The sequence below is a fragment of the Rhinoderma darwinii genome, chromosome 10 (genome assembly GCF_050947455.1).
Source record: "Rhinoderma darwinii isolate aRhiDar2 chromosome 10, aRhiDar2.hap1, whole genome shotgun sequence".
NCBI classification, from domain to species: Eukaryota; Metazoa; Chordata; class Amphibia; order Anura; family Rhinodermatidae; genus Rhinoderma; species Rhinoderma darwinii.
Window position 1 is genome coordinate 100321692 of NC_134696.1, and position 15701 is coordinate 100337392.

A 15701-nucleotide genomic window follows, 5' to 3' on the forward strand; every position below is an offset into this window, starting at 1 on the left:
AATACAATGTATTTACATAGTGTAGATGTATCGATTCAGTATATATATAATATTACATATGTTTGCCTGATATTATATTGTAATTTATTATTATTATTAAGTCTTTCTATGCTTAAAACGAACACAGATGTAAAATATTATAATATCCAGGTTAATATTATCCGTTGTGTTGTCGCGGCTGGTTATCCCTTACCCATAATAACATTATAATCCAACTGTTGCTGGTATTTCTGCTGCTCACATTGGCCACACATCCCATTCCCTGATAGTTCAATCATGTCTGATGTAATGCTGAAGCTTTTACTGTTCTGCCAGGAGCTCTTAGCCATTTCCATTTTATTTATCCCCTCCCCTCTCTGTTTTTGATGGCATAATCTTATGAAGCCAACGCCCTGTTATAAAGTAAATCCCAACACAGGCTGCACAGTAAACTACTTGTTTTCATAGCATCCTCAAGGAAAATCAAAGTCATGAAAAGCTCATGTCTCCTGCTCGTCTGCATCTTATCAGCGATCACAGCTACAGGTGGGTAACCAGACAAGACCATAACAGACTCAAGTGACCTCAATATTCCAAGACGCATTTCTAGTGTTATTTTATTTTTTTTGTAAATAAATAAAATATTCAGCAAAAATTGCATATAAAATAACACAGATAACAAGAAAAAAATTTTTTTTTAAATTGTTTTATTATTTTAATTTTAAAAGTGATGGTTATATTAGATGTTTAATTCTAACAATGTTTTATTTATTTATCATTATTCTTATTATATTATTTATAGCAGTGATATATTTTTATTTGTTATTGTTATTTATTTTATTGTTATAATATTTAGAGCAGTCGTGTATTTGTCATTATTATAATTATTATATTATTTATAGCAGTAATATTTTTTATTATTTATTATTGTTATTTGTTTTTATTGTTATAATATTTAGAACATTTGGGTATTTTTAATTATTATAATTATTATTATATTATTTATAGCAGTGATATATTTTTATTTGTTATTGTTATTTATTTTATTGTTATAATATTTGGAGCAGTTATCTATTTTTAATTATTATAATTATTATATTATTTATAGCAGTAATATTTTTTTTATTTATTATTGTTATTTATTTTTATTATTATTAAAAGCTATATATTTTTATTTATTAATATTATCATTTTATACAAGATAATAAGTCATCAAGTGGATTCATTTATACTGAGTTATTGCCCTCCATCACTGGAAGTGTCAATCAAGAGACAGGATTCTATTTTATACCAGGTGTAAATAGCCCCCAAAACCATCCCAATGAGTCCTCCCAACCAACTAGGAGCATCAAGAAGGCACATCCCGGAAAGTGAGTCAAACAAGTCTATGTGTTATCACATGAGCCCTTCTGCCTGGGGTTGGGGAGGACATTTATTGGGTGCAAATGCTCACCTCTATGAGGGAATTTTTTTAGATGACTTATTTAAAGTGACCAAAGCCCTTTATATATGAAAGGTAACATTTGAATCGTTTTGGTGGGAAGGACAATAAGTTGACGAGATTGTGACCTCAGATAGTTGAGTAGAAGCGGCTATGGAGTCGAAGATCCATCCAATTGCCGATTTGTAAGGTGAATGGTTAGGTGTTGTCCAACTTTTTACGGTCAAATTAAAAGTTGATCCCCTTTGTAGCCGGAGCAGGATCAAAGAAGGTTTAACCACTGAGGTTTACATACTTTATACCCTAATAAGAAATTATATTTGGCCTATAGCGTTTTTATTTTTTTACTCTTCATTCCTATACATAAGGGAAGATGTTTTCATAAACTTTTTGGATTTTAATGAATTCCTACATCCCTCCCATCATGTCTCAGGCTGAAGCACAGATTTCATATTCTGTGGGTGGAGTTTTCTATTGAGCTCTTTGTCGCCCCCTGGAGTATAATGCACTTTGTATAAGCTGCCATAATCATAGTGGGAAGGGAAGTGACAACTGTTCTGCGTTCATTTCCTGGTCATAAAAGTGGTCACTAACAAGAATATTTAAACTGAACTGGTACTCACTACCATAATACTGCCCCCTATGGACAAAATAACTTTAAATGCCTCTCAATGGAGGAAATTTGTTAATGGCTTTACGCTACCTTTGTGGCATTAAAAAGTCGCAAATTTTTCATGCCATATAAGCGCTTAAATTTGTGGTTTTAGCCAAGAAATGCATCGAAAGATTTCTTATACTGGTGTAAATTATCGTACAAATCTACCCCTGTTCATCGCAGGTGTACATTTCAACGTCTGCCGCAGAGACAGCCAAAAATACGTGAAATATATTAAGAGGCATGCGACCTTAAATGAAATATAGCGCATTTTACTCCAGCAAAGTCTGGGTTAAGATTGCCGTATGAAACGCCAGACTCAGTAAACCTTCCCCAATGAGTCTCTTAATGAGTTTGACATTTTTCCCTTTCCCGTTTTAGGTATTACACATGAATATCTGATATTGTTCTTTTTTTGGCTATTCTCAGCTGTATGAATCATTGATCTGTCTTAGGTTCTACTATATCATGTGTACAGTGTGCGGGGGAAGACACAAAGTCCTGTAAAGGAGTGGAACAGCAATGCCCATCGGCCACTCGTGAGTGTATCTCAGTCCTCGAAGTAACCAAAATTGGTAAGTTTATTTCAAGGGATTCTCTCAACAAGAGTCCGGTTCCGGCTCCTATAACCCCCGGCGATCAGCTGGAAAGAAGCTCGTGGGCCAGATATTTCCTCTGAAGCTTTTATAAGTCTATATGCATTCATTTTATCTATATATCTCATATCTATCTATCTATCTATCTCATATCTATCTATCTATCTATCTATCTATCTATCTATCTATCTATCTATCTATCTATCTATCTATCTATCTATCTATCTATCTATCTATCTATCTATCTATCTATCTATCTCATATCTATCTATCTATCTATCTATCTATCTCATATCTATCTATCTATCTATCTATCTATCTATCTATCTATCTATCTATCTATCTATCTATCTATCTATCTATCTATCTATCTATCTATCTCATATCTATCTATCTATCTATCTATCTATCTATCTATCTATCTATCTATCTATCTATCTATCTATCTATCTATCTATCTATCTATCTATCTATCTCATATCTATCTATCTATCTATCTATCTATCTATCTCATATCTATCTATCTATCTATCTATCTATCTATCTATCTATCTATCTATCTATCTATCTATCTATCTATCTATCTATCTATCTATCTATCTATCTATCTATCTCATATCTATCTATCTATCTATCTATCTATCTATCTATCTATCTATCTATCTATCTATCTATCTATCTATCTATCTATCTATCTATCTATCTATCATCTATCTATCTATCTATCTATCTATCTATCTATCTATCTATCTATCTATCTCATATCTATCTATCTATCTATCTATCTATCTATCTATCTATCTATCTATCTATCTATCTATCTATCTATCTATCTATCTATCTATCTCATATCTATCTATCTATCTATCTATCTATCTATCTATCTATCTATCTATCTATCTCATATCTATCTATCTATCTATCTATCTATCTATCTATCTATCTATTTATCTATCTCATATCTATCTATCTATCTATCTATCTATCTATCTATCTATCTATCTATCTATCTATCTATCTATCTATCTATCTATCTATCTCATATCTATCTATCTATCTATCTATCTATCTATCTATCTATCTATCTATCTATCTATCTATCTATCTATCTATCACATATCTATCTATCTATCTTTCTATCTATCTATCTATCTATCTATCTATCTATCTATCTATCTATCTATCTATCTATCTATCTATCTATCTATCTATCTATCTATCTCATATCTATCTATCTATCTATCTATCTCATATCTATCTATCTATCTATCTATCTATCTATCTATCTATCTATCTCCTATCTATCTATCTATCTATCTATCTATCTATCTATCTATCTATCTATCTATCTATCTATCTATCACATATCTATCTATCTATCTATCTATCTATCTATCTATCTATCTATCTATCTATCTATCTATCTATCTATCTATCTATCTATCTATCTATCTATCTATCTATCTCATATCTATCTATCTATCTATCTCATATCTATCTATCATCTATCTATCTATCTGTCTATCTCATATCTATCTATCTATCTATCTATCTATCTATCTATCTATCTATCTATCTATCTATCTATCTATCTATCTATCTATCTCATATCTATCTATCTATCTATCTATCTATCTATCTATCTATCTATCTATCTATCTATCTATCTATCTATCATCTATCTATCTCATATCTATCTATCTATCCATCTATCTCATATCTATCTATCTATCTATCTATCTATCTATCTATCTATCTATCTATCTCATATCTATGTATATCTATCTATCTATCTATCTCATATCTATCTATCTATCTATCTATCTATCTCATATCAATTCAATTCAATTCAATTCAATTCAATTCAAAGAAGCTTTATTGGCAGGACCAAATACATATTAGCATTGCCAAAGCAAGTAAGAAGTAAGGGAATGAGGGATAGGGACTGAGGGCTTGGGGATAGGGACATATCTAGGGTCGGGGTTATACAAGTCCATGGCATATCATGTCTCTCTCAGTTTATGGCATGCAGTGACATATTGTGCCGCTGTGCCCACTGTGGTTTCCTCTTCACCCAGCAGGATGTAGAGTTTCTCTTCCTCTTCCATGGAGCTGAAGTCCGGTAAGAGATCAGAGAGTCTCCTGAAGTGAGTGTCCCTTACTGCTGAGTATTTGGAGCAGTGTAGCAGGAAGTGGGCCTCATCCTCCACGGCCTCCTGGTCGCACTGTTGGCACAGTCGGCTCTCCCTGGGCTTGTAGGTCTGTCTGTGGCGCCCGGATTCGATGAGCAGGTTGTGGGCGCTCAGTCTGTAGCGGCTCAGGATCTGTCTGTCTCTGTGGTTTGGCAGTTTCTCCAGATATGGCGCCAGTTTATATTCCCGCTGTAGACTCCGGTATATTGTCAGTTTCTGGGATGTCTTTATGTCGTTCCTCCAGTCACTGATATATTCCTCTTGGCCTTTGTTTATTGTCTTCTTGATTTCGGCTTTTGTGAGGCCGCGCTGGGTGACATTTTCTTCAGGCCGGGTCAGGGTGAGATGTTCTGGGGGGCCTGGTTTACCTGGGACCCCTTGGTGTAACAGGGCTTTATGGTGATAGGAACTTTGCCTGCTGCTGTGTAGATGGGCCCAGAATGATAGCGCCCTCTTCTGGATTGTGAGGTGTAGTGGGAATCTGCCCAGTTCTGCCCGACAGGCACTATTTGAGGTGCTCCGATGGACTTGGAGAAGGTGTTTGCAGAATTCTAGGTGGAAGATTTCTGTTGGGCTGGAATCCCACCTTGACCAGTCTGGGTATGTGTCCGGACCCCAGATTTCACTGGCATACAGGAGGATTGGGGAGATGATGGAGTCAAAGATTTTCAGCCAGACCGTCACTGGTGGTTTGAGATGATAGAGTTTTCGTCTGATGGCATAGAAGGTTTTGCACGCCTTGTCTTTCAGAATCTCTATGGCTTGTTTAAAGCTTCCTGATTGGTTGATTTCTAGGCCCAGGTAAGTGTACCTGTCGGTCGCTGTGATTGTGGCGTTATTTAGTGTGAAGGTCGGGTGCCTGGGGGATTTTGAGTTTCTCTTCTGGAACACCATGATGTTGGTTTTCTTGGCATTGATGGGTAGTGCCCACGTGGAGCTGAATTTTTCTAGGATTTGCAGGTTGTCTTGGAGACCTTTCTCGGTTGGTGATAGTAACAGAAGGTCATCTGCATACAGCAGGAATTTCACCTGGGTGTCATGGAGGGCGAGACCTGGTGCTGAGGAGGATTCCAGAGCTGTGGCCAGTTCATTGATGTAGATGTTGAAGAGCGTTGGACTGAGGCTGCAGCCTTGTCTGACTCCTCGGCTCTGCTGGAAATCAGCCGTTCTTCTCCCGTTCACCTTCACGCTGCATCTGTTCTCTGTGTAGGAGCTTCTGATGACGTCATAGGTTTTACCTCCTATTCCGCTCTCCAGCAGTTTCAGGAATAGGCCCGGGTGCCACACTGAGTCAAAGGCCTTCTTAAAGTCCACAAAACAGGCGTAAATCTTCCCATGCTTTGTATTGTGGACGTGGCTCTTGATGAGGCTGCGCAGGGTGTAGATGTGGTCAGTGGTGCGGTGGTTTGGCATGAACCCAGCTTGGCTTTGGTGGAGGACATTGTGCTGGGAGAGGAAGCTGAGGATTCTCTTATTCAGGATGCTGCTGAACAGTTTCCCCAGGTTGCTGCTGACACATATCCCTCGGTAGTTGGCCGGGTCGTACCTGTCCCCACTCTTGTGGATTGGTGTTATAAGGCCTTGGTTCCAGATTTGCGGGAAGTAGCCGGCACTCAGCACTATATTAAATAGTTTGACTATTGCGGCCTGTATTTCTGGCGGGCTGTGTTTTATCATTTCTGGTGAGATTCTGTCTAGGCCGCTGGATTTTTTACACCTTATGTCTGAGGTTCTCTCTGTTACTTCTTGCAGTGTTATTGGTGTATCCAGGGGGTTTTGAGAATCTTTAAGTGTTTCCTCCATCGCCTTCAATTTTGATATTATTTGTTTTTGTTCTTGGCTTTGTTCTTCTTTCGGGATATCTTTGTAGAGGTCCCTGAAATATTGGAGCCAGATGTTGCCATTTTGAATATGAAGGTTGTTTTTCTTGCAATTTTTGCCCATGTGTTTCCATAATTCCCAGAACGAGTTGTCATGGAGGGCATCTTGGAGTTGGGTAAGTTTGGTGGAGATGTGCCTTTGTTTTTTCTTTCGGAGGATGGTCTTGTATTGCCTCTGTATGTTGCTGTAGGCCTCCTTCAGACCGGTGTTGTTTGGGTCTCGGTGCTTCTTATTTGAGGCATTTCTTAGGGTCTTCCGTACTTCTTTGCACTCACGGTCAAACCAACCGTTAGGATGTATTTCTTGTGGCCTCTTGTAGTCACATCTTTTCAGGTCAGACTTCTCTGCCATGGTATAGAATATATTATTGAGGTCATTTACGGCCTGATTGACCCCTCCTGGGCTTGTCTCATACACCTTGTTGTAGAGGTTGTGAAGCATCTCCTGCACTTCTGGTCTGTTCATTGTCTCTTTATATTTTATAGTTGACGTTTTGGACCATTTATAAGATGGGGGCAGGTTGAAGAGGCCGGTTTGATGTGGTTTTTGTGCAGATGGTTTGGTTGTGGATTTGATGTATAGAAGTAATTGGTTGTGATCTGACAGGTGCGTTTGTGGAGTGACTATGAGTGCGCCAATGTTTGCGGGGTCCATGTCCGTGATGGCATAGTCTACTACACTGCTGCCTACATGGGAGTTTAGTGTATACCTTCCTAAAGAGTCTCCCTTGGTGCGGCCATTCAGTATGTGGAGTCCTAAGCTTCGACATAGATTCAGTAGTTTTTTCCCGCTTTTGTTGACGGTGCTGTCATAGCTGTTTCTCTCTTTCTGTAGGGAGTTATGACAGTCGGCCTCTGCTCCAAAGATGAAGATATTTCCATCATTGGTCAGGTAGTCTTTATCTCTCCCCGTTCTTGCATTGAGGTCTCCGTAGATGAGAACGCTGCCCAGGGTCTGGAAATGGGCGGCTTCCCTTTGTATAATCTCAAAGCTGTCTGGGTTGGAGTACGGGGACTCTGGCGGTGCGATGTACGTTGCGCAGAGATACATGTCAGACTGAGAGGTGAGGATGGAGCTGCCTATTCTTATCCAGATGTGGCTGTCTCCTCGCTTCACGGCTTTGATCTGCTCATGGAGCTCCTCCTTGTACCAGACTAATATTCCTCCTGAACACCGACCCTGCTTGATGTGTTTATTTTTCAGGGCGGGGACAGAGATTTCCCTGTATCCAGTGGGCACCAGGGACTCATTCTCTGTCCTAGTCCATGTTTCCAGGAGGATTTGTATATCGATATTTTTCAGTCTTTGGATGAAGTCTGGATCGTTAATTTTGCATCCAAAGGCTGAGGCGTTGAGGCCTTGAATATTCCAGCTGCTGATTATAAAGGACGTCATTGTGTGTCCATATACCTTGTAATGAGCGGCGCTGTGTAGGACGGGCTGGAGATGTGACTGTTGGATGTGTTGTAGATGTTCTCGTGTTGTACAGTCACATTAGTTTTTTACATAGAGTGCTGAGCAGGGTCTTTAGCATCTCCATGTCTCTGCTCTGCGTGTCTCTGTGTGAGGCAGGGGGTTTCCTCCATGTCTCTGCTCTGCGTGTCTCTGTGTGAGGCAGGGTGTTTCCTCCATGTCTCTGCTCTGCGTGTCTCTGTGTGAGGCAGGGGGGTTCCTCCATGTCTCTGCTCTGCGTGTCTCTGTGTGAGGCAGGGGGTTTCCTCCATGTCTCTGCTCTGTGTGTCTCTGTGTGAGGCAGGGGGTTTCCTCCATGTCTCTGCTCTGTGTGTCTCTGTGTGAGGCAGGGGGTTTCCTCCATGTCTCTGCTCTGCGTGTCTCTGTGTGAGGCAGGGGGTTTTCTCCATGGCTTTTGCCTCTGTTGGTCTGACCTTGGGTAAAGGGGTTTTTCTCCTGGGTGTAGTGAGGTGTGTGGAGTTTGAGGTCTTTTCATTGTTAGTGATGTCTCCATGTTTTGGCTTTGGCTGGTGTGGGGTCCAGGTCTGGGGGGTCTGTTCAGCACAATGTCTTTCAGTTCTTTGGCCAGAAGGCTGACCCCTCGTTTGTTGAGGTGTTTGTCATCATACAGGTGGTGCTGCTCTATGGAGGGGTGTTGTGCCAGGCTGATGTTTGACATTGAGCTGATGTTCGCTGCCAGCTCTGTGTTGATGGCCTGGGTGATCTCGTTGGGTACATCTTTTCTTGGGAGCACGGATGATATAATTATTTTACTGTCAGGGAACTTTTGTTGTGCCGTCTTTGCTAGTTGGGTCAGTTGTTCTGCAATCTGCTGTTGCTGGTCTTGGAGGTTGTTTGTACCCGTGTGTATAATGAGATGGTTTGGATTGGTAAAATGTGGGTTATTGATGACTGATGTGACTTGTTGGATAGTTGCACAGTGAATTTTACTGACCCTTTTTCCTGGGAAGAGTCGCCGTGAATTAAGGTATTTGCCATTTGAGTCAATTATTAGGACAGTATCAGGACATTGTGACTTGCGGGTGGCTTGTCTGATGCTTGTGTCCTGGGTCCTGCTTGGTGGTGTTATGTGGTGCTGCTGTGGTTCTGTGCTGGAGGATTGGTTGGCGGTCGGCTTTGTACCCACTTGTATCGCTCTGTTTTCTCCTAGTTTGTTTTCATTAATTTCAGGAATATTTATTGGGTTTGGGTGATTTGATGTACTAGCGCCCTGGTCATTGGCAGTCCTTATGTCAGCGCTCTCCCTTGCTCCTAGACTTTGTGTTTGTGGTTTTAGATTGTCTATCTCTAATCTGAGCTTTGTATTTTCTTGTTGCAGCTCTCGGAGTGTACATTGTATTTCCTGCAGAGCTGATGCATGTTCACACTTCAGTTTGTTTATCTCTTTAATTACTTGGTCATTTGTGTTTTTGTCACCGAGATTTCTTTGAAGTTCTTCTTTGAATTGTACAAAGTCTCTTTCTAATTGAGATAAACAGTCTCTGAGGGTGTCGGGTGAGGGGTGTGGGACATTGGGACATGGGGCAGCGGGGGTGTCGCTGGAGATTGTCTCTGTATGTCCATCTCTGGTCTGGGTTGCTGGAGTTTGTTGTTCTTTGTAAGTTTGGGCCTGGTCTTTAATATGATGAAAGATTTCTTGGAATTCCTCTAGCTTGTCCTCATTGCCTTGTATGAGAACGGTGCCGTTATTGTATAGACTTATGGTAAGTGTAATACTCCCATCATTTCCTGGGTCTTTTATTCTGATCTGTCGGCCCTTATTGATGCCACACTTTGATATGTCCTTATAGTGCTGGCACAGGGCTGTGTGCCAGGCGGAGCGGTGCTCAGTGTAGAATAATACATTTGTTTTCCTCTTGACTTCTTCTTTAGAGGTAAAGTCAGCAAAAAGTGTCTCTGGATTGTGTCTGATTGTGGCATGTTTTACTGCTTTCCTCGCTTGAATGCTCCTCTGCTCTTCGGAGTATGTGATCTCCAAGGTGCCTGACCCCCTGTTGTCTGAATCTTCTATCCCAAACTCCGTCTTATGGACATTTACTTTATTCTGCATTTCTTGTTCTAAGTTGTGATTTTCCATTTTTAGATAAATCCTTATATCTATGGTGTTTTCTCTCTAGTAGGATTGTGTTGGTGTTGCAGGAAGTTCTTACCTTTTGGATGCTCAGTTCTCTGGACTCGGTCAGACTTGATGTTCTCTGCTGCAGTCTGTCCTCTAAGCAAAATTCTTGTTTTTTCTTTCAAATCTTTACATTTCTTATTTTTCATGAAGAACTTTTAGTCCTGCTTCCTACTGTCTTCCATGGAGTCTGTATTATCCAGGTTATGCCTTACAGTTTGCTCATTACAAGGTATATATTGATGTAGACTCAGGAGCTCATGTTCAGTGCTGCTTACTCCTTGGGAACCTATCTATCTATCTATCTATCTATCTATCTATCTATCTATCTATCTATCTATCTATCTATCACATATCTATCTATCTATCTATCTATCTCATATCTATCTATCTATCTATCTATCTATTTATCTATCTATCTCATATCTATCTATCTATCTATCTATCTATCTATCTATCTATCTCATATCTATCTATCTATCTATCTCATATCTATCTATCTATCTATCTATCTATCTATCTATCTATCTATCTATCTATCTATCTATCTCATATCTATCTATCCATCTATCTCATATCTATCTATCTATCTATCTATCTATCTATCTATCTATCTATCTATCTATCTATCTCATATCTATCTATCTATCTATCTATCTCATATCTATCTATCTATCTATCTATCTATCTATCTATCTATCTATCTATCTATCTATCTATCTATCTATCTATCTATCTATCTATCTATCTATATATCTAACTATTTATCTATCTCATATCTATCTATCTATCTATCTATCTATCTATCTATCTATCTATCTATCTATCTATCTATCTATCTCTCTATCTATCTATCTCTCTGTCCATATGTATATTTATGTCGATAGATAGAGATAGATAGATAGATAGATAGATAGATAGATAGATAGATAGATAGATAGATAGATAGATGATAGATAGTTAGATAGATAGATAGATAGATAGATAGATAGATAGATAGATAGATAGATAGATAGATAGATAGATAGATAGATAGATAGATAGATATGAGATAGATGATAGATAGATAGATAGATAGATAGATAGATAGATAGATAGATAGATAGATAGATAGATAGATAGATAGATAGATAGATAGATATGAGATAGATAGATAGATAGATAGATAGATAGATAGATAGATAGATAGATAGATAGATAGATAGATAGATAGATAGATAGATAGATAGATAGATGTGTAATGGCAGGGGGTAGGGAGACGGACAAGTGAGCCCTAATCTACCCGCCACTCTGTCCCTGCCTACTTGCAACGACCCGCCCTAGGCGACGGGGTACAACTGGGCGGCGGTCCCTGTGCTCAGTAAGTGCACGACAAACACGACAAACATACAAAGGAACACAAGCAAGGAAAAGGGGCCGTTGCCCACGGCAACACCGTGAGCAACCAGAGTGGTGAACAAGCCGAGTCAAGCCAGGAGTGTTCGAGGTACAAAACGAAAAGCAGAAGAGTAGTCGGTAAGCCAGGGTCTGTATGGAGCAGGATCAAAAATAGCAGGAGCTGTAGCTGGGCCAGGAAACCACAAGGAAAGAACCACAAGCACCGAGGGACAGGAAGTGCAGGCTTAAATAGACCGAGGGCGGGAGCTAGCTGAGTCTGGCCAGGTTACGATAGGCTCTCCCACTCCTAAGCCTGCCAGCCTGAATGGTGGAAGCAGGAGTCAGTCTCAGGGATGTATTCTCAGGTGCTGACTGATTAGTTCTGGGAGTTAACCCCGAAGCTGTGCCTGGCAGATCCTTTACAGTACCCCCCCCCTTTTATGAGGGGCCACCGGACCCTTTCTAAGTGGACCTGGCTTACTGGGGAAACGCAGGTGGAACCTCCTGACCAATACCCCAGCGTGAACATCCCGGGCGGGTACCCAAGTCCTCTCCTCGGGCCCGTATCCTCTCCAATGGACCAGGTACTGGAGGGAGCCTTGGACCATCTTGCTGTCCACAATCCTGGCCACCTCGAATTACACCCCCTCAGGGGTGAGGATGGGAACAGGAGGTCTCCTCGAGGGAGCCAAGGACGGGGAGCAGCGTTTGAGGATGGAGGCATGAAACACGTCGTGTATCCGAAAAGACGGGGGTAACTCCAGCCGGAAGGAGACAGGATTGAGGACCTCAATGACCTTATATGGCCCAATAAACCGGGGAGCAAACTTCTTGGACGGAACCTTGAGACGCAAGTTCCTAGACGACAACCACACCAGATCCCCGACCATAAACAGGGGGTTATCAGAACGTTTTTTATCAGCCTGAGTTTTTTGTACGCTCTGGGACACCTCTAGGTTTTTCTGAACCTGGGCCCAGACTGTGCACAGTTCCCGATGAACGACCTCTACCTCGGGTTTGTTGGAACTACCAGGTGAAACGGAGGAGAACCGTGGATTAAACCCAAAATTACAAAAAAAAGGAGAGACCCCTGACGAGTTACTGACCCGGTTATTAAGGGAAAATTCGGCGAGGGGAATGAAAGAGACCCAATCAAATTGACAGTCAGAGACAAAACACCTTAAGTATTGTTCTAGAGATTGATTAGTCCTCTCCGTTTGGCCATTGGTTTCAGGATGGAAGGCAGAGGAGAAGGACAGATCAATCCCCAACTTCATACAGAAGGCTCTCCAAAACAATGAAACAAATTGTACCCCTCTGTCCGAAACAATATTGACAGGGACCCCATGGAGACGCAGGATGTGTTTGACAAACAAGGTAGCCAATGTTTTGGCGTTGGGTAGTTTCTTGAGGGGCACAAAGTGGCACATCTTACTGAAGCGGTCCACCACCACCCACACCACCGACTTGCCTTGGGATGGAGGCAAATCGGTGATAAAATCCATGGAGATATGTGTCCAAGGTCTCTGGGGAATGGGCAACGAACGCAGTAAGCCCGCTGGTCGGGACCTGGGAGTCTTGGACCTAGCACAAACCTCACAAGCGGCGACGTAGGCCTTAACGTCTTTAGGCAACCCAGGCCACCAATAATTTCTGGAAATGAGGTGTTTGGTTCCCAGGATGCCTGGATGGCCAGATAGTGCGGAGTCATGATTTTGCCTAAGTACCCTTAGCCGGAATTGCAGGGGAACAAACAGCTTGTTCTCAGGAAGGTTCCCGGGAGCTGCACCTTGATCAGCAGCAATATCAGAGACTAAATCAGAATCGATCGAGGAAATGATTATACCTGGAGGCAAAATACAAGCAGGATCTTCCTCCGAAGGAGGGCTGGCCATGAAGCTACGCGACAGTGCATCAGCCTTAATATTTTTAGACCCAGCCCTATAGGTAACCAAAAAATTGAATCTGGTAAAAAATAACGCCCATCGAGCTTGTCTCGGGTTTAGCCTCCGGGCAGATTCTAGGAAAACCAGATTCTTGTGGTCGGTAAGGACCGTTACCTGGTGCCTAGCCCCCTCCAGGAAGTGGCGCCACTCTTCAAATGCCCATTTAATGGCTAAGAGTTCGCGGTTGCCAATATCATAGTTACTTTCAGTTTGCGAAAACTTCTTGGAGAAGTAGGCACAGGGGCGGAGATGGGTGAGGGACCTGGTACCCTGGGACAAGACAGCCCCCACTCCCACCTCAGATGCGTCAACTTCCACGATAAATGGCTCCATTTGGTTGGGCTGAACCAGCACCGGGGCCGAGACAAAGCACTTCTTAAGGACCTCAAAAGCCTGGACAGCCTCAGGAGGCCAGTGGAGGAGATCAGCACCTTTGCGAGTGAGGTCCGTAAGGGGCTTAGCGATGACCGAGAAGTTAGCAATAAATCTCCTGTAATAATTAGCGAACCCCAAAAAACACTGTAACGCCTTCAGGGAGGCAGGTTGGACCCATTCCGCCACAGCCTGAACCTTGGCGGGGTCCATGCGGAATTCATGAGGAGTGAGGATTTGACCCAAAAATGGAATCTCCTGTACCCCAAACACACATTTTTCGGTTTTGGCAAACAGTTTGTTTTCCCGAAGGACCTGGAGCACCTTCCTGACATGCTCAATGTGGGAGGACCAGTCCTTGTAAAACACCAGTATGTCATCAAGGTACACTACCAGAAAAATCCCCAGGTAATTTCTCAAAATCTCATTTATGAAATTCTGGAAGACCGCAGGGGCATTACACAACCCAAAGGGCATGACGAGGTATTCTAAATGGCCTTCTGGCGTGTTAAACGCAGTCTTCCACTCATCCCCCTCTTTGATGCGAATAAGGTTATACGCCCCCCCGTAGATCCAATTTAGAAAACCATTGGGCCCCCTGAACCTGATTAAAGAGATCAGGAATCAAAGGAAGGGGATACTGGTTCCTTACCGTGACCTTATTCAGGTTACGGTAGTCAATGCATGGCCTAAGACCACCATCCTTCTTCCCCACGAAGAAGAAGCCAGCACCTACCGGAGAAGAAGAGGGACGAATGTAACCCTTGGCCAGGGATTCCTGGATATACACTCTCATAGCTTCACGTTCGGGACAAGAAAGATTAAATATCCTACCCTTAGGAAGCTTAGCTCCTGGTACCAATTCGATAGCGCAATCGTATTCTCTATGAGGAGGTAACACTTCGGAGGCCTCCCTAGAGAAAACATCAGCGAAGTCCTGAACAAACTCGGGTAGCGTATTCGCCTCCTTAGGGGGAGAAATAGAATTAACAGAAAAACATGACGTACAACATTCATTACCCCATTTGGTTAGCTCCCCAGTATTCCAGTCAAACGTGGGATTATGCAACTGCATCCAGGGAAGACCTAGAACCAAATCGTACGATAATCCCTGCATCAACAGTACAGAGCATTGCTCCAAATGCATGGAGCCAACAAGGAGTTCAAAAACAGGAGTATGCTGTGTAAAATAACCATTAGCAAGAGGAGTGGAGTCGATACCCACTACCGGGACAGGTTTAGGCAAATCAATCAGAGGCATAGCAAGGGACATATTCCACAGACATGATATTAGTAGAGGACCCTGAATCCACGAAGGCACTGCCGGTAGCAGACCTACCACCAAAAGAGACCTGAAAGGGAAGCAAGATCTTAGTACGTTTCATATTTACGGGAAATACCTGTGCGCCCAAGTGACCTCCCCGATGATCACTTAGACGCGGAAGTTCTCTGGCTGCAATTGTAAAGGATCTGCCAGGCACAGCTTCGGGGTTAACTCCCTTAATTAATCAGTCAGCACCTGAATCTACATCCCTGAGACTGACTCCAGCTTCCACCACTCAGGCTGGCAGGCTTAGGAGTGGGAGAGCCTATCGCAGCCTGGCCAGACTCAGCTAGCTCCCGCCCTCTGTCTATTTATACCTGCATTTCCTGTTCCTCCTTGCTTGTTATTC

The 15701-nt window shown here is 41.9% G+C and overlaps 1 pseudogene; it reads left to right on the plus strand.

The window, feature by feature from the left end:
• Positions 1 to 378: 378 nt before the first annotated feature.
• The window catches only part of LOC142661631 (phospholipase A2 inhibitor and Ly6/PLAUR domain-containing protein-like), a 30724-nt pseudogene continuing 15401 nt past the window's right edge, over positions 379 to 15701 (plus strand).